The sequence below is a fragment of the Hyaena hyaena genome, unplaced genomic scaffold (genome assembly GCF_003009895.1).
Source record: "Hyaena hyaena isolate Hyena2069 unplaced genomic scaffold, ASM300989v1 scaffold_702, whole genome shotgun sequence".
NCBI classification, from domain to species: domain Eukaryota; kingdom Metazoa; phylum Chordata; class Mammalia; order Carnivora; family Hyaenidae; genus Hyaena; species Hyaena hyaena.
The window spans coordinates 351244-369587 of record NW_024081338.1 but is presented as its reverse complement, the minus strand read 5'-3'; the positions used below and the strand labels follow the sequence as shown (position 1 = coordinate 369587).

Here is an 18344-nt window from a genome sequence, read left to right as displayed (position 1 = left end):
TCATAAAAGGTGGGAAAATGGAAAGAAAAAAGATCTGGCCTTGGGATCTATAAGAAAGGTGGATAATCATCTGGGAATGGAAATGCAAAGATTCCTGTGTTCTCACAACAATTCAGCCATCAACTGAGAAGTGAAAATTTTAAACTGTGATACTTTTTGTTAATTCTTTATCCATGGCTTTTGCCTGGGTCATGGTAGAGCGAACCCAGTGTAAAATAAAAATGTAAGCACCCTTGTTCAAAAAATAGAAAAATGTCCATTAAAAAGACTAAAATATAGTTGTTTTTCATTCTTTCTATCCTTTGTCTCTCAACTTGTTAAGGTTTTTTAAAAATTTTTTAATGATTTTATTTTTTTATTTCTGAGAGAGAGAGACAGCATGAGTAAGGGAGGGTCAGAGAGAGAGGGAGACACAGAATCCGAAACAGGCTCCAGGCTCTGAGCTAGCTGTGAGCACAGAGCCCGACACGGGGCTCGAACCCATGAACCATGAGATCATGACCTGAGCCGAAGTTGGATGCTCAACTGACTGAGCCATCCAGACGGCCCTCAAGGTATTTTTATTTGCCATTTAATGTTATTCTAAATGAAGAAAAATTAAAATTTGTATTATTAACCTGAATTTTCTTGTTCATCTTTATAGCATCAGTTTTAAATGCAAATATCAGAACATTTAACTCACATGTGGAATCACTGAATTTACACAATTTTGTTTTCTTTTTTAAAGAATTTTTTAAATGTTTTTTTATTATTAATTTCTAGGAGAGAGAGAGACAGCGCGAGCCAGGGGAGGGCCAGAGAGAGGGAGTCACAGACTGAAACAGGCTCCAGGCTCTGAGCTGGCAGTCAGCACAGAGCCCGATGCGGGGCTCGAACCCACGAACCGCGAGATCATGACCTAAGCGAAAGTCGGATGCTTAACCGACTAAGCCACCCAGGCACCCCTAAAATGTTTATTTCAGAAAGAGAGAGGGAGAGACAGGGCATGAGTGGGGAAGGGGCAGTGAAAGAGGGAGACACAGAATCTGAAACAGGCTCCAGGTTCTGAGCTGTCAGCACAGTCTGACGCAGGGCTTGAACCCATGAACTGTGAGCCAGCCAGATGCCCTTCAACATCATTTTGTGTGACAACCTGTCTGAATGGGCTAGCCCTTCTTTGCCTCTCCCTAGATGACAGCCACACTTTCTGACCTCCCCTCCACCCCATGTGGCATCTCAGGGTATGCTGGGTACCTCCTCCAGGGCCAGTGAGTAGTAATTTTGTCTATTTTTTAAATTTTTATTTTTTCGTTTGTTTTTGAGAGAGAGAGGGAGACACACAGAATCCAAAGCAGGCTCTAAGCTGGCAGCACAGAGCCTGACATGGGGCTCAAACTCATGAACCATGAGATCATGACTTGAGCCCAGGTTGGACACTTAACTGACTGAACCACCCAGGTGCCCCTAAGTTTGTCTATTTTAATTACCTTGTGGTAGTTTGTTGAAGGAGGTTCACCTTCCACACCCTCAGGTTCTGCTTAACAAATGTTGATTTAACCAAGTTGCAAGGGGCATATAATCCCGAAAAGTTCAGGGCCTTGAATGACATTACTTTGATGATGCCCTTCCATGTCTAGTTATGTATCTCAGTGCTCTCATCTGTACAAGCAAAGCTTAGAAATGGAACTGAGGTTGAATCTTTCTTATGCTGGCAGTTATTAATGCTCATCCATGAATACATGAATTGATTGGAAATAAAACCAGCACATTTGTTTCCCTAGTAGATACATTTTAGTAAAATTTTACTTTATACATTTAAAAATTATATGTCCAAATGTATATCTCTGTGTTGCATCGGTCAGTTGTGTACTAATCATAATTGTAATGCCAAATCAAGCTGAAAAGATTTCACCATTAGCTTTATACAGAAAATACAAATGTTCAATTTATATTCGTGTTTTGGCTGTAGAGCAGTCTGGCAGAGTGGTCTATAAAAGACTTTCAAGAATACAGATGGTTATGTTAGAATGCAGTTAGATGGGGGAGAAGGAAGAGAAATAATCAAGGGACAAAGTAAAGCTGTAAAGTAAGAAAGAGGTGGCCTCTGATATCTGAAGGCTAGCCTGACGCTGAGTCAGGGTTGTTAGACGCTGACCCAGGACTCCCGGCCAGCATGTGGTGTCCTCCTGACCGACATGATGGTCTTCCTGTACACCAGCTTCAGACAGGGCCACTCTTTGACCGTGGCAACAGGAGCCAGTAAAGAAATAGGACTGTCTTATGATCTTGTCTAAGCCTGAACAAAAACAAGGTCACTGTGTAAACCAAAGTAATACTAAACATTTCTATGGTGGATACCCCCTAGGAGGCCCTCCTGATTCTCACTCCTAGAGTCCATGCCTTGAGTGAGTGGGACCTGTAACTTACTTCTAACAAATTGAGTCTGATAAAGGTGATGGGTATTTTAAATTATATGGCAAAGTTAAAGGGATTTTGCAGATGTAATTAAGGTCCCTAATCAGGTGATTTTGAATTCAACAAAGGAAGACTTTCCTGGCTTGACCTGACCTAATCATGGTAGCCCTTTGGGAGAAGGTCTAGGCTTTCCCTGATAGTAGATGGTAGAGACTCCAGTAGCAAAGACTCTCTCTTTCTTTTTGGCTTTGAAGAAACACATTGGCATGAATTCTGTTGCTTCAAAGAAATGGATTCTACCAACAACTTGAGGTTGCTTGAAGATGAATTCTTCCCTAGTCCAGTCTCCAGATGAGAATGCAGCCCCTTGGCACTCAATTTCCTGCCTTGTGAGACCCTGTGCAGAGGACCTAGTTAGGTCACTCCACAATCCGACCCACAGACGCTGAGATAATGGTGTTTAATAAATGGTTGCTGAATTTGTGGTAATTTGTCTGAAGCAATAGAAAACCAATAGAATTCTGTTCTCCCAGCTACTATAAGTGATTGCTTCTCCACCATTGAAAGTGTTAGCTTTCCCTATTATTTTCCCCTTCTAGATAAGATTTATCTAACCCAATGTAGAATTGCTTCTGCTTCCTGGCAGCATCTAATTCAGAGCAAAGCCCTGCTTCTTTGAATTCTTCCTGAAAGTAACATAAGCCGAAATCCTGTGAGTCTTTCCTGAGACCTTGACACTGAGATGGCCTGCAGTTCCCCATGGTAAATGTTCTCCCTTGTTGCAACAAGTCAGTAAACTCAAGCTGTTCTTGGTCATCTTTGGCCGGAGGGCATTGACAAAGTTTTTATTTGTTTGTTTTTCTTTTTAAAGTTAATTTATTTTGAGAGAGCAGAGACAGAACAAGTTGGGGAGGGGCGGAGAAGGAAGGAGAGAGAGAGAGAATCCCGAGCAGCTTCTGTGCTACCACCACAGAGCCCGATGTGGGGCTCGAACTCATGAAACTGTGAGATTATGACCTGAGCTGAAACCAGAAGTCAGATGCTTAACCAACTGAGTCACCCGGGTGCCCAAATTGTGTGCTTTTTTTTTTTTTTTTTTAATGTTTATTTGTTTTTGAGAGAGAGAGAGAATGAGAGCCAGAACATGAACAGGGAAGGGGCAGAGAGAGAGAGGGAGATACAGAATCCGAAGCAGACTCCTGGCTCTGAGCTGTCAGCACAGAGTCTGATGTGGGGCTCAAACTCATGAACTGTGAGATCATGACCTCAGCCGAAGTCGGACTTAAGCTTAACTGACTGAGCCACCCAGGTGCCCCAAGTTTGTGCTTTTTTAAGAACAGCTTGGGGGCGCCTGGGTGGCTCAGTCGGTTGAGCGTCCGACTTCAGCTTAGGGCATGATCTCACGGTTCGTGGGTTCGAGCCCTGCGTAGGGCTCTGTGCTGACAGCTAGCTCAGAGCCTGGAGCCTGTTTCAGATTCTGTCCCTCTCCTGCTCATGCTGTCTCTCTTTCTCTCTCAGAAATAAATTAAACGCTAAAAAAAATTATAAAAAAAAAAAAAAAAGAACAGCTTGCTCATGTATTTCCTAAAAGACCAATGATGGGTATCAACTCACTGTATTTAGATTCCACTGGATAGGTTTGAAAGAGTGGCAGAACAATTTAAAAGTGCCACTATTGTGATAGATTGGAAATGATATAATTTGCAACTGTTTAATTGGGGAATGAAAAAGTTTGCATGCTAACTTTAAAATTTGTGAAGAGACACATACATTTATAATATTCTTTTTGGGGGTGTACTCCCCCTCCAAAACTGTTTGAACACCCTGCTTTATATCACCTTTCTCCCACCCTACATCTTCTTGTTATCCATGATTTCAGTTCTAAATCCTAGTGCTGAGGCCAAGGAACTGAGGATTTCCACTGGTGTCTGGGAACGACATCCCCAGAGGGCAGGGCAGGTGTAGCAACTCCCGGACAGGCTGGCTCTGTGTCCAGGTCCAGCCAGCCTGCTGGAGAGTCAACGCCCAGATGTGGCACAAACAGCAGTGCTCCAGAGTCCGAAAGAACCATGTAAGCTGGAACAAGATGCATCTCCATGAGAAACACTGTGGACTGATGACCAAAGAGGCTTCCTAATGCTTGATTAACACACATAAGCCAAGACCAGCACAAAATGGAGGTGGAGGATGAAATAAAAGGTGGGGGTATAGTATGGTAGGGGTCCAGTCATGTCTGGATTTCTGGTCAACCCAAATGGATAGCATTTAGAGACAGATTTAGATTGATTGAACAACAGGTACATGGGTGGCTCAGTCAGTTAAGGATCCGACTCAACTTTGGCTCAGGTCATGATCTCATGGTTGGTGAATTTGAGCCCCACATTGGTCTCCACTGCCAGTGCGGAGCCCGCTTTGGATTCTCTGTCTCTCTCTCTCTGTCTGCCCCTCCCCTGCTTGCTCACTATCTCTCTCTCAAAATAAATATACATTAAAGAAAAAAAGATTGACCAGAAGTAAAGAATTGCTAAATTTCTTACACACTTGAGTTTATGGTTGCAGATCGACCCCTGCTATATGTGGAACATTTTGCATACACTGTCGTTGGGTTTATTGGTGGTTGGAAGCCCCACTCAAGAATATATGGACCAATCCCAGGTTAAGCCCTAAGGATGCGGGGTGAGTGCAACTTTTTCTGGGCACATTTTTACCCGCCAAGAAGGGTTGCTTGCCCCAAATGGAACTATCAGAGTTGGAATGAATGTGAAGCTTTTCAATGGGGTTTTGACAACATCCTACTTCTTTCCGAAGCCAACAAAGCCGGTTGCTGGACTCAGAGACAGAACCCATCAAACCTAACAGGAACGGATGACTGTATCTCTGTCCATACCCGTTGACTTCCTCACCATCCGCGCCTCTCGCTACTGGAGCTCTCCCATGTGCCTAAGGCACAAAAGAAGACACATGTCACCTCCGCAGAGCAGGAATGTGGACAGGTTGGGGAATAGTCAGTGCTTCTTCCCAAGAGAGTTCCTCTCCTCTGCTTCCTTCCTATCACTGTATTTCAGTGCCAGGCCATCCAAATGGATTCACTTCTCTGGGGATATGTAGCATAGGGATGGAAGAATCCAGTGCAGGGAGAGAGAGTAATGTATTTGAATGTGGGTGGGCATAATGGAACCACTCAAATCAGAGGTTAAGGGTCCGTATGACATCGGGAGCTTGTCTAGACTCGCTCCTACAGCTCCCACTGCCTTTCCCCATTGTGCTCCTGAGGCTCATTCAAGCTGGTAGTTTGGCTGCCAGACCTCAGCTTCTTCCTTCTGCCCTCTGGCTGAGATGCGCGCAAGCACCTTTTCTTTTCACTGGACACACGGATTCCATGACGCTCTGCGTCACTTTCCAAACACAAAGAAGAATTTCATCCCTGGCCCCTGAGTGAAGGAGCAGAGGTGGGCAAAGCCCAGAGGTGGGTGGGAATCCTGGCCCCATCACTTTCCAGTGGGGGTGTTCTGAGAATCAGGAACTTGAGATTTCTCCAGTGTCAAGTGGGGGGTTAATCACACAAGCATGCGAGTTTTACAAAGTTCTGGTAAATCAGGAAGTTTTGTTCTTTATTCTGGGTTGAAACCGAGAGGCTGCTAGGTCTGCTCTTGCTACTTGTGTTGGGAGGGGAGGAAAAGAAGGTGGAGAAGGCACTGGCTGTTTGGGGTTGGAACATGGAGATCTTCGGCCATCTAGCAGCTCTTGGTGGCTGCCGTGCAAGTGGCACCCCATCCTTGAATTGAATCAGGGGAGCGATTCAAAAGGTTCGTCTGCCCTAATGGGGGGCTATGGAAATCTCACTCAATTCACAGCCCCTCTTAACAGTTCATTTGAAATTGCATCTAATTTAGCCTCATTCATAATTGCCTTTGATGTAAATAACTGCGAACATGGAAGAGCCCATCCCACAAGGCCTGGTAATTACTTCACAATGGAAACCTAACTGTAGGCACGTCACTGTTGCTATGACAACCACAGAGAAGCCCGGTTGCCCACGGTTACCTATGTTAGCAGATGTCACTGGTACTTGAGTCTTAGCTTGAATGAGCCTCAGGAGCATAATGGGGAAAGGCAGTGGGAATTGTGGGAGCGGGTCTGGATGAAAGGACCTTCTTGCACTTACAGGCATCTCTGATATGCTTTTTATTTTCTTGCCGCTGATGGGTTCATGAAGAGTGTCTCCTCATAGGACCATTGAGTTGTCCTCTCGGAGCCAGAAAGCTCTAAAATGACTCCTCCTCTGAAAGGCCTTTCTTTTTTCTTTTCTTTTAAAAATTCTTTGTTACATTAAAAAAATAGGTAATATAAATATGTGGCTCAAGCCTCAAAAAGCACCAAAGGCGTATGGGGGAAGTTCTCTTTCCTATCCTTCCCTCCCATCTACCCACTTCCTGTTTTTCCCCAAAGGTATTTTTTTATGCCTCTACAAATCAATACAAGATATATTTCCTTTCCTTTTATTTTTATACAAAAGTATATAATACACACAGAAGAATAATGTATCATACACACTGTCCTTTACCTTGCTTTTCCCCTTAATATATCTTGAAATTGTTTCACATCAAGCTATGAAGTACTTCCTCAATCTTTTTACAGTGCAAAGTATTCCATTATATGGTTATGCCACATGTAGTCAACCAGTCCCTAGTAATGGCATGAATTTTTTTTTTTTTTAATTTAATGTTTGGGGGTTTTCTTTTGAGAGAGAGAGAGAGAGAAAGAGCATCAGCAGGGGGCGGGGGCAGAGAGAGAGAGGGAGACACAGAAACTGAAGCAGGCTCCAGGCTTTGAGCTGTCAGCACAGAGCCCGATGAGGGGCATGAACCCACGAACTGTGAGATCATGACCAGAGCCGAAGTCGTATGAGCCGAAGGTTGTGAGGAGTAGTCTTGCATTAATGCCATTTTGCATGTGTGAGTTACCTGTAGAATAACTTCTAGATCTAGAATTGCTGAGTGTATGGATTTGTCACTTTAAATCGCCATCCATAGATCTAGTACTGATTTGTGTCCCCCCAACTGTGCATATGAGGCCTGCGTCCCCACAGCCTCACAAAGAGTATTTTGTCCATCTTCTGGGTTTTTGCCAATCTGGTAGGTGAGAAATGTTATTTCAGCAGGGTTAAAATCTGCACTTTTCTTGTGTGTATTAGATTTTATTGAACTATCTGTTCATATGCTTTGTCTATTTCTCTATACGTTTGTGGGCCTTTTTCTTAGGGGAAGCTCTTAGGATATTAGGGATGTTATGTGATACGAATTTCAATTCTTTTTTCCCTTTCATTTGTCATTTGCCTTTGACTTTGATAGGAGAGCATAATGAAAAATGAGCACGGACTCTGGGGTCAGGCTGTCCAAGTTCACATGCCAGCTCTGCCAATGGGCTGTGTGACTTTGGAAATTTTCTTCTCTGTGCTTCATTTTCCTCATCTACAGAATGCGGGTCATGGTGCCAACCTCCTATGGCTTTTGTGAGGATTAAATGCTTAATATATTTAAAGTATTTGTGGTTGAGGTCTATCCTGATGGGGCTTTTTCTGTCGACCTACATCGTTGGAAACACCTCATAGAGTATAAGTGTGGTTTCCTTTATTCACAGAACTATTTGTTAGGTCTGTGGGAAAGAACTAAAAGACATCTATCTGCTAGAACACTGGAAGACCTAATGGTCAAATTTTTAAAATCTTAGGTATTGGAGTATCCCAAGAATCTGTACAGTTCTAGAGTGTGCTAGTTTAGGGGTGAATATGATTTGAAATCATTCACATTTAGAGGGTGTTTGAAATTAAGAACCAGATAGATCCATCTACTCTGACCCTAAACATGGCCCTAAAGTAAAAAAAAAAAACAAAAACAACACTGGATCTCAGAGATTACAGGTGGGGAATTCTTGAAGTATGTCCATATTCAAGTGGAGATTAAAGAAGCCCAAATGAAAGAACTCTGGATTGATGGAAACAACTGTGGATTGAACAAAAGTTCTTTTTAAAGGGCTATTTTGAAGATTGTGATTCTGACTCGGAGGAACCATAGTGATTGGGAGTGGAGGGAATCACATGTTAAAATTCTTAAATAAAAATTTATTGAGTTTAAATTAAAAAAAAGTATTTGTAACAATGCTCTGTATGGAACATAGTAAATTCTATATTTGATACCTCTCATTTTTTATGGTTCCTAGAACTTTTTTTATGGTTCCTGGATTTTGTGTCATAGTTAGAAAGGCCTTAAGAAACTTCTCCTGTGCTCTCCTTTGCCGTGGCCACGACTTTTTTTCACATACTCTATCAGGAAAGTCATGGTAGCTGAGTGGTTATGAGTACTAGTTTTTTTTTTTTAAGTTTATTTTATTTATTTTGAGAGAGAGAGAGAATCCCAGGTAGGCTCCATGCTCAGCGCTCAGTGCAGAGCCCAACTTGGGACTCAATCCCATGACTCTGGGATCATGACCTGAGCTTAAATCAACAGTCAGATGTGAAACCAACTGAGCCACTCAGGAGCCCACCTCCACCCCCTCCTTTTACTTTTATTATTTTTTTAATGTTTATTTATTTTTGAGAGAGAGAGAATGTGAGCAGGGGAGGTGCAGAGAGAGAAAGGGAGACACAGAATAGGAAGCAGACTCCAGGCTCTAGGCTGTCAGCTCAGAGCCTGATGTGGAGCTCAAACCCACGAACCATAAGAATCATGACCTGAGCCGAAGTCGGACACTTAATCGACTGAGCCACCAGGCACCAACCCCACCATGAAAGTTTATTTTGTTTATTTTGAGAGAGAGAGGAGCAGTAGTTTTTGAGTCAGGCAAACAAGTTTCAGTGACAGCTCTGCACTCACTAGCTAAGTGACCTTGACCAAGTCATTTTGTCTCCCTAAATGAGGATTAAAATGATACCCACTTACAAGGTGGCAGTAGTATTTGGGACCGTGGCTGCTACACGGTGAATGGGAAAGCAAAGTAAATGGTGGCCATTGCTTTTGCTAAAATGGTACCGACCACACTTCAGTCCTTTTAATTTCAATTCTCTGCCTTTCCAGTTCCCTAAGTGCAGGGACTATGTCTTGTTTTGTTTTTGTTTTTGTTTTTGTTTAATCCCCAGAGATCCGCATGGAAGGGCCTCAACAAATGCTGATGGATGAATGAATAGGGAAACAGGCTTAAAGCACTTTAGAGTTGCTTAGTGTAGATTATCGCTGGCGGTTTACAGAGGAGAAAACAGAGTCAGAGTAATTTGCCCAGGGTCAGAGTCGGAATGGGACCTGGAACTTATGACTTCCAATCTTTGAGGGGCTTGTTCATATTTTTTCTCGAAAGTATATTTATTTTTGAGAGAGAGAGGGAGCACGAGCAGGGAAGGGGCAGAGAGAGAGGGAGAGAGAGAGAATCCCAAGCAGGCTCCACAGTGTCAACACAGAGCCCAACTCAGGGCTTGTCCCCATGAACCGTGAGATCATGACCTGAGCCGAAATCAAGAGTTGGGCGCTCAGTGGACTGAGCCACCCAGGTGCCCTTTGAGGGGCTCTTTCTGCCCACCAAAAGGCAGCAGTGGGGTGCAACCTTTGATGCCATGTTGGCCCGAGACTAAGACGGGCCATGTTCAGTATCCTTCACAGCAGACATCTCTACCCATTACTGCACATCGGTGTCTTCCACTCTGGCTTCTGAAATATCATTCATTTTCCTTGTTTTTGGTGGATCCATTAACAACAACAACAACAACAACAAAACCTTTGTGGAATTGAATTGAATTCTCTGGGCTTTGGCTTCTCCATCTCTAAAATGGGAGCTGTCGTTCATTTATCTGCTTGCTCCTCAAACGAACATTGATAGATAGAGACTCTGTGGACTTGATCTGCGGACTTGATTTGTGTCTATGGTGGACACGGAGGCTGCAGAAATGGATAGAGCCAGAGCTTTGCACGTGGAGAGCCACCAGCCCAAGACCCCATCAACAGTGTCCGCCTCTTCTTTAGATCGCTCAGACCGTACAGAAGCCCGCACCCGGTGCTTTGGAGAACACAGCTGAAGAGCTGTTTATCTGGCTCAGGGCAGAGCTAAGGAAACTTCAGAGAGGATGTGACATTTGAGCTGCCTTCTGATGGATAACTAGGTGTACCAAGTTCATTGACCTTGCGCTGTTTATAGATTTACCTTGGCTGACGATGCCCTTTATATGACAGGCCTTGTTGGAAGCAGATACAGAGATTATTCAGGAGTTCAGGGCTTTGTACTTCTTTTGTTATAAAAAAAAATGTATTAATGTTTATTTTTCAGTGAGAAAGAGAGACAGAGCTTGAGCGGGGGAGGGGCAGAGAGAGAGGAAGACACAGAATCCAAAGTAGGCACTAGGCTCTGAGCTGTGAGCCCGAACTCACAAACTGTGAGATCATGACCTGAGCCCATATTGGATACTTTACCGACTGAGCCACCCAGGTGTCCCAGGGCTTTGTACCTCTTTGATGTGATGATGGTTCCTTGAGCCAAGGCTTGCAGCCCCCTTTCAAATTCTGTCCCCAGTGTGGGAACACCAGATTTAGCGAATAAAAATACAGGACTCTAGGCAAATTGGAATTGGAGATAAACCATATTTGTTTGGGACACGACTGATACTAAAAATTTATTTGTCGTTTATCTGAAATTCTAGGTTGACTAGGAAACCTGTATTTTGTCTGGCGAACTTACCGCAGTTGTACACGCCACACACGTCTCAGTGCTGGGGTCCCTTTTTTTGAGCAGGTTGTTTCCTGAGACAGAAAATTCGGGATGGCTCATGCCCTGCTGCTTCACTCAGCATCCATATTGTTCCACGAGAAAACAGACACCTCTTTGTGATTCTAAACATTGAGAGAGAAGGCCCCTCACTGCTGCCATCAGAGGAAACTGCACCCACCCTCTTATTTCCTGCCTGTGCAGCCCACCCACCATGTTAGTGTTCTCCAGATAGGAGGGAGACACTGGTGTCTCTGTTGGCCAACAGACCCCAAACTCCTCAGGTCATGATCTCACAGTTGGTGGGTTCGGGCCCTGTGTTCGGCTCTGTGCTGACAGCTTAGAGCCTGGAGCCTGCTTCGGATTCTGTGTCTCCCTCTCTCTCTCTGCCCCTCCCCTGCTCATGCTCTGTCTCTCAAAAATAAATAAACATTTAAAAAACCCTTCAGTTTCGGGGCACCTGGATGGCTTAGTCGGTTAAGCATCCGACTTTCACTTAGGTCATGATCTCGCGGTTCATGGGTTCGAGCCCCACGTCGGGCTCTGTGCTGACTGCCAGCTCAGAGCCTGGAGCCTGTTTCAGAGTCTGTAACTCCCTCTCTCTCTGACCCTCCCCTGCTCACGCTCTCTGTCTCTTTCTCTCTCCTAGAAATAAATAAAAACATTAAAAAAAATAAAAAATAAAAAAATAAAAAACCCTTCAGTTTCTTGCTTCTCTTCCCTGGTTGGTGGTGGGAGGTGAGCCCCGAAGGAGAGTTTATCTTCTCTTTAGTCTGCCATGTGGGCAATCTCAGAGTCTTTTGTTCTGGGACTCCAGATCTTCATCGATTTATGATAGGGGAACATCCCAATATACCCATTCTTCATTGAAAATATTGTAAATTGAAAATGTATTGAATACACCTAACCTACCAAACATCACAGCTTAGCCTAGCCAGCCTTAAATGTGCTCAGAATGCTTACATTAGCCTACAGTTGGGCAAAATCATCTAACACAAAACCTATTCTATGCTAAGGTGCTGAATATCTCATGTAATTTATTGAATACTGTACTAACAGTGAAAGATGGAATGGTTGTATAGGTACAGAGTAGTGGTAGGTATATCAGTTGTTTTTCCTAATGATCCCAGGGCTGACCAGAAGCTGGGGGTCTCTGCTGATCACTGGCATCATGAGAGAGTATTATACTGTGGGTGGCTAGTTCAGGAAAAGATTAAATTCAAAATTCAAAGTATGGTTCTCACTGGACAGAAGTGGCCTCCTGGACAGAATGTTTATTGCTGTTGCAACATTGTAAAGTCGAAAAATTAGAAGTCAAGCCATTCTAAGTCAGGGACCATGAGTATAGGTGAAATTTAGGGGTGGTAGGGAAAGCCTATTTAATATCCTGTTAAACAGGCTTTCACTGAGAAGGTTGAGAAGCAAGACTGATGGGGCATGCATTTTATATGATCTGGTGTTAGGACATATTGGTACCTCTCCTTTTCCCAGAAGGCAATTTGGCAGGTATATCCAAAGGCTTCAAAATATTTATACCCCTGTAATGTAACCTTCTGGAAATTGGTTTGTGTCTCAGGGAAGTAATCTGAATACAACAAACAAGAAACTGCTCAAAGATATTTATTTCAGTGTTATTTATGATGTGAAAAAATTGGATCCAACTTAAAGTCAATAATGGACCTTTCACTAGTGGGATTATATGTAGCCAAAATAATAGTGTTCATGTTGAATCAGGAATAACATGGAGATGTGTTTATATTATGAAGTTAGGTGGAACTAAATAGGTTGCAGGGTTGAATGTACAATATGATCAACCTAAAAAATCTGGACAGAATACATACACCAGTGTGCTGCTTTAATTATCACTGGGTAATAGGGATTTTCATTTAATTGAAATGTAAAAAACAAAACAAAACAACAAAACCAAACTTCTAGATAAGGACAGAAAAACATGAGGAAGAAAAGGCATATGGGTGATTTCATTCTTTGTTTTGGGCTATCAAAAAATACAATTTGATAACTTAGAGTCAAGACCATCTAGCAAATAGGGTCACCTGGAGGGCTTAGTCGGTTAAGCATCAGACTTGGTTTAGGCTCAGATTATGGTCTCACAGTTCATGGGTTCAAGCCCCACAGCAGGCTCTATGCTGACAGTGCAGAGCCTGCTTGGGATTCTCTCTCTCTCTCCCTTTCTCTCTGTCCCTCCTGTATTCTCTCTCTCTCTAAAAAAAAAAAAAAAGAAAAAGAAAAAAAAAGCTGTTCCTCATCCAACTTCTCCCCACTCCTGGGGAACCCTGTCCAAGTCTTTAATTTTTCCTCTAGGTCAAAATAACATACTCAGGTTGTCACTTCTTGATTTATTGGTTTTAGGCATTATCTATTGACTTCCTGATAAGGTAGATGAAGATTTAGGTCTCTTATACCCTTAGTGGGTAAATAGTGGCCTTCAAAAGTTCATGTTCATCCAGAATGTTGGAATGTCACCTTTATTTGGACATAGGATCTTTGTTAGGTAATTAAGTTAGGGATCTTGACCTGAGATCATCCTGGAGTTGGGGTGGGCCATAAATCCAGTGACTGGTGCCCTTGTAAGTTGAGGAGAGGACCCACAGAGACACGTACAGAGAGAGGAAGGCTGTGTAAACACTGAGGCAGAGACTGGAGTGACACAGTCCCAAACCAAGGACTTTCAAAAGTGGTTGGGGGTCACCAGAGGCTGGAAGAGAAGCATGGAACAAATTCTCACAGTCTCAGAGGGAAAAGACCTTGCCAATATCTTGATTGAAGACTTCTACTACCTTCTGGAATTGGGAGAGAATAAATTTCCATTGTTTTAAGCCACTGAGTTTGTGGTAATTTGTTATGGGTAGCCCAAGGGGAATAATACAGCCCCTGTCTCCCTCTACTCCCATGTATGCATTATGACTTTTTATTTTTTATTTTTAATGTTTATTTTATTTTTGAGAGAGACAGAGTGTGAGTGGGGGAGGGGCAGAGAGAGAGGAAGATACCGAATCTGAAGCAGGCTCCAGGCTCTGAGCTGTCAGCACAGAGCCTGACACGGGGCTCAAACTCATTAACTGTGAGATCATGACCTGAGCTGAAGTCAAACGCTTAACTGAGCCACCCAGGCGCCCCTGCATTATGACTTCTTTTACCCTTTTTTATTTTTATTTTTTAATGCTTATTTATTTTATTTTTGAGACAGAGAGAGTGTGTGAGCAGGGGAGGGGCAAAGAGAGAGGGAGAGAGAATCCCAAGCAGGCTCAGCACCATCAGCGCAGAGCCTAATGCAGGGCTCGAATCTATGAACCATGAGATCATGACATGAGTTGAAATCCGGAGCCAGAACCTTAACCAACGGAGCCACCCAGGTGCCCCAGACATTTTTATTTTTAAACTTTGCAGTGATCTTTCCAGTGCTAAGCATGCATTTCATTTATAATGGGAGAAAATAAACTTTATTAGGAACGAGGGCTAGGATGTGAAAATGTCGTGTTTGGGGAGAGCAGGGATACTCAGATTCTGGCTGAGGTTGGGTAAGCATGACTCTGTGTTGAAGACAGATGCTGGTGGCTTAACAGGACCGGAGATAGAAACCACCTGTGTCAGCACAGCTACTATTTACTCCGGAAAGTTCTTGCCCAGGACGATAACACTGTAAACCATTTAATATTTCACTATTTGCTTTGGAAGTTCCTGGAAGCCAATTTATTCAAACAAGAGACTGCACAGTTGGGCACATAGCCCTGTTCTCAGAACATTGACTGTTCCCCTGGGCAAAAAGTCCACTTGCCAAACAATCGTTTACTGATAAAGACTCGCTCTGAGGCTCCTGCCTTGCTGTGGCCACCACCGATCCTAAACTGTATTAACAGATCAGCCTTAAATCACTTGAACTCAGACACCAAAACCCAGTAGGTATCTGCCTCTGGTCTCCCCCTTCTGAGTCCCTCCCCGGCTCGATCGAGGTGGAGCTCCTGCCTCTGCCAGAATTTAGGTAAAAAGCCCAGCTTTGTCTGGTGCCCAGAATATTCCAGTGGCCTTTCAGGGCCATCGCAGTGTATAGGTGTTTGGGTGTGTGTCTGTGTGTGCTCGCTTTTGTGAGCATGTCTTCAGGAGGAAGTGTGTGTCCATGTGTGTGTGCATATGAATGCCAAGCTAGGGAACTGAATTCCCTTCCACAGGCAGTGGGAACCTTGAAGACGTGCATAGAGAGATGACGGCATGCCCAGGTCTGGGTTTTGAAAAGATGTGTGATTGCAGGCTCAGGAAGACTCTCAGGGCCATGGCTAAGGGTTTAGAAGACACCCACACAGTCGGGGCACAAAAGTGGACAAGATTGCAAGACAACAGTGCAATGAATTAAAGCTGCCTGCTGATTCTTTGCCATTCTCCCGCCAGGAGGTGGAGACTGTCCTTCCTCCCTTTGAATCTGTGCTCTCCTTGGGCCTCCTGTTGACCAGAGGAAGTGATACTGAGGCTAGGCCTTTGGAGATTGGTGGCTTCTGACTTCCTCTTTGGAATGCTTCCTTCTGCATCCGACTCTAAGAAGTCTGATACCCTTGAGAACACCATGCTGGAAGGAAGCCCAGACTCGCCATGTGAATAGAGAGGGGCTATGGGGAAATAGGACAGGGGCCCCCACAGAAAGGAGCGCAGCTTTCTTGAAAATTCCACTCCAGTTCAGCCACGAGCTAAATGGAGCTGAGTGAATGACCTCAGCTGCTGCCACGTGCAGCAGGAAAGCCACCCAGCTGTGCCTTCTCTGAATTCTTGTCTCCCAGACTCTTGAGTGAGCCGAATGGCTATTTTAAGCCACCAAGGCATGGGGCAGTTTGTTATACAGCAATAGACAACCCAGACAAACAGCTAATGTTTCTTGGTTACTCGGTGCACGTCAAGGATAGTAGGATGCAATATTGTTAGGATGTCCGTTCCCCATGATTTGTTTTACAGATTCAGCGTAATCCTAGCCACTTAGATTTTAATATTCATGATTCTCATTAGCTTTTACCTGAAAGTATTGCCAATTATACATTTAACTTTTCATTCGTAAGTAATTGCTGAGTCAGAAATACTTTTTCAGGGGTGCCTGGGTGGCTCAGTAGGTTAAGTGTCCGACTTTAGCTCAGGTCATGATCTTGTGGTTCATGGATTCAAGCCCGACATTGGGCTCTATGCTGTCATCACAGAGCCTGCTTTGGATCCTCTGTCCCCCTCTCACTTGCTCTCTCTCTCTCTCTCTCTGTGTCTCAAAAATAAACATTAAAAGAAAAAAAGGAATACTTTTTCACTACATGTTAAAGTCAAGATGTTAACAAAGAGATGGGGTGCCTGGGTGGCTCAGTCAGTTAACCATCTGACTTTGGCTCAGGTCATGATCTCGTGGTTCGTGAGTTCGAGCCCTGCATCAGGCTCTGTGCTGACAGCTCATAGCCAGGAACCTGCTTTGGATTCTGTGTCTCCCTGTCTCTCTGCCTCGTCCCTGCTCATGCTCTGTGTCTCCCTCTCAAAAATAAATAAACATAAAAAAATTAAAAAAAAAAGATGTGAGCCAAGAGCATCCAAATTTGTGTCCTAAATTATGTCATGTAAGCTACCTTTCAGTAAAACTTTGGGGAAACAAATGCAGCTCTAGGCTTCATCTTGTTAATCCTTGAGGCAGATGTTACCTGTGTTGGGCAGAGAGGGGGCAGTGACATGAGGGAAAGAGCGTGAGGGAGAAGAAGGATGGAGCTAAAGGGAATGCAGGTGTGGGTGGAGGGGGGTCAGATAAGGAAATCGAGAGGGAGCACCAGAGGACAGAGAAGCCAGGTGGCCCCTGCCCTTGGTCTGGGCTTTCTATGTAGGATCTGGTTCTCAAAGAGGGAGGCTAATTTGCATGTGAGCTGGCTTTTGGCTTGAAGTGTGTGTCTCGCGTCCTTCCCTCAGATTCCCCAACCAACGTACATCTAGGTTAACCCATCCCCTCTGTCCCCCATTAACATTTCCAGGTAAAACCTGGGTTTGGGGCAAAGCTTTACTTACTGTAATTTTCTTTTAAAGGGGAGAAGTGGGTAGCAGAGAGAGCGAGAGAGCGAGAGCGAGCGAGCGAGCGAGAGAGAGACAGAGAGCTAGTCCTAATCCATTGAAATTGATTGGTTCAAAATATTTGCCTCCTTGGATTTCAGTAGCCTGGAGAAATCCACCCCTTAATGAGCAATTTCACCGGCTATGAATTAATATGCAAATCTATGCAAATAACGTGCAACTCTTCCCAAGCCTCTCAGACAGGCTTTTGTTTGCAGCAGGATTACTTCACCAAGCCAATTCAATTGGGTAGAAAAAGCCCTTTGCAAATGGGATTTTCATATTAATAAGAGCTGTGGTGGATTAAGTCTCTGGCACTTGATGTGTCTATTTATAACCCTGCATCACAGGACTGGGCAAACTCCAGACAGCACCTTGGAGCTGGAACCCAGGTTTGCCTCCGAAGCCAAGGAATATACAAGCTGTCATCTTAAGTAATGCTCTGCCTCTACCTTTAGGCTGAGGCATTTTGCCGTAAGAGCCAAGCTCAAATGCTAAAATATCAACACCATTTTCTTAATTTCCATTGTAGGAAATTTACAGAGTATATGATATTGTTAGCGCGATGTTTCTTTTTTCTGATGCAAAGTAATAACTACTGACAGGTGGATAAGAATGGAAGTTAAGGGTGCACCTTCTGGGGCCCGGGGCCTGGGTTTGAGCTGAGATCCACTAATGAGATCCAACCCAACCACGAGAATAGGGCCAAAGGGCTTTTTACCTCTCACGTGTCTGAGTTTACCCCTCTGTTAACTCTCAGGGTTGATATGAGGGTTAACTGAGCTCATTAAGAACACTCCATGCCTGGCACTAAGGAATTGCCTGATAAAGGTTATCAAGTGCCAGGTAATTAATGAAGATTTTAATGGGAGGGAACGTCTTGATGGGTCTGAACAACCAACGTCTTTATGGGTCAGCAGCATGATAAAAGCAATATTTGGCCGTTGTTTTTAGCCGTGTTTACAATGTGACATCTGGCCCCGAGCAGATTCAGTCACGTTGGGGGCGCCTGGGTGGCTCAGTTGGTTAAATGTCCAATTTCAGGTCAGGTCATGATCTCATGGTCTGTGAGTTCAAGCCCCGTGTGGGGTGCTGTGCTGATAGCTTAGAGCCTGGAGCCTAATTCAGATTCT

The 18344-nt window shown here is 44.0% G+C and overlaps 1 non-coding gene across 1 annotated transcript; it reads left to right on the top strand.

Moving 5' to 3' along the window:
* The first annotated feature begins 7944 nt into the window (after positions 1 to 7944).
* On the top strand, positions 7945 to 8075 carry LOC120220555. Its single transcript, XR_005525614.1, has one exon. It is a non-coding gene; the product is annotated as a small nucleolar RNA SNORA18 (small nucleolar RNA).
* Positions 8076 to 18344: the final 10269 nt, after the last annotated feature.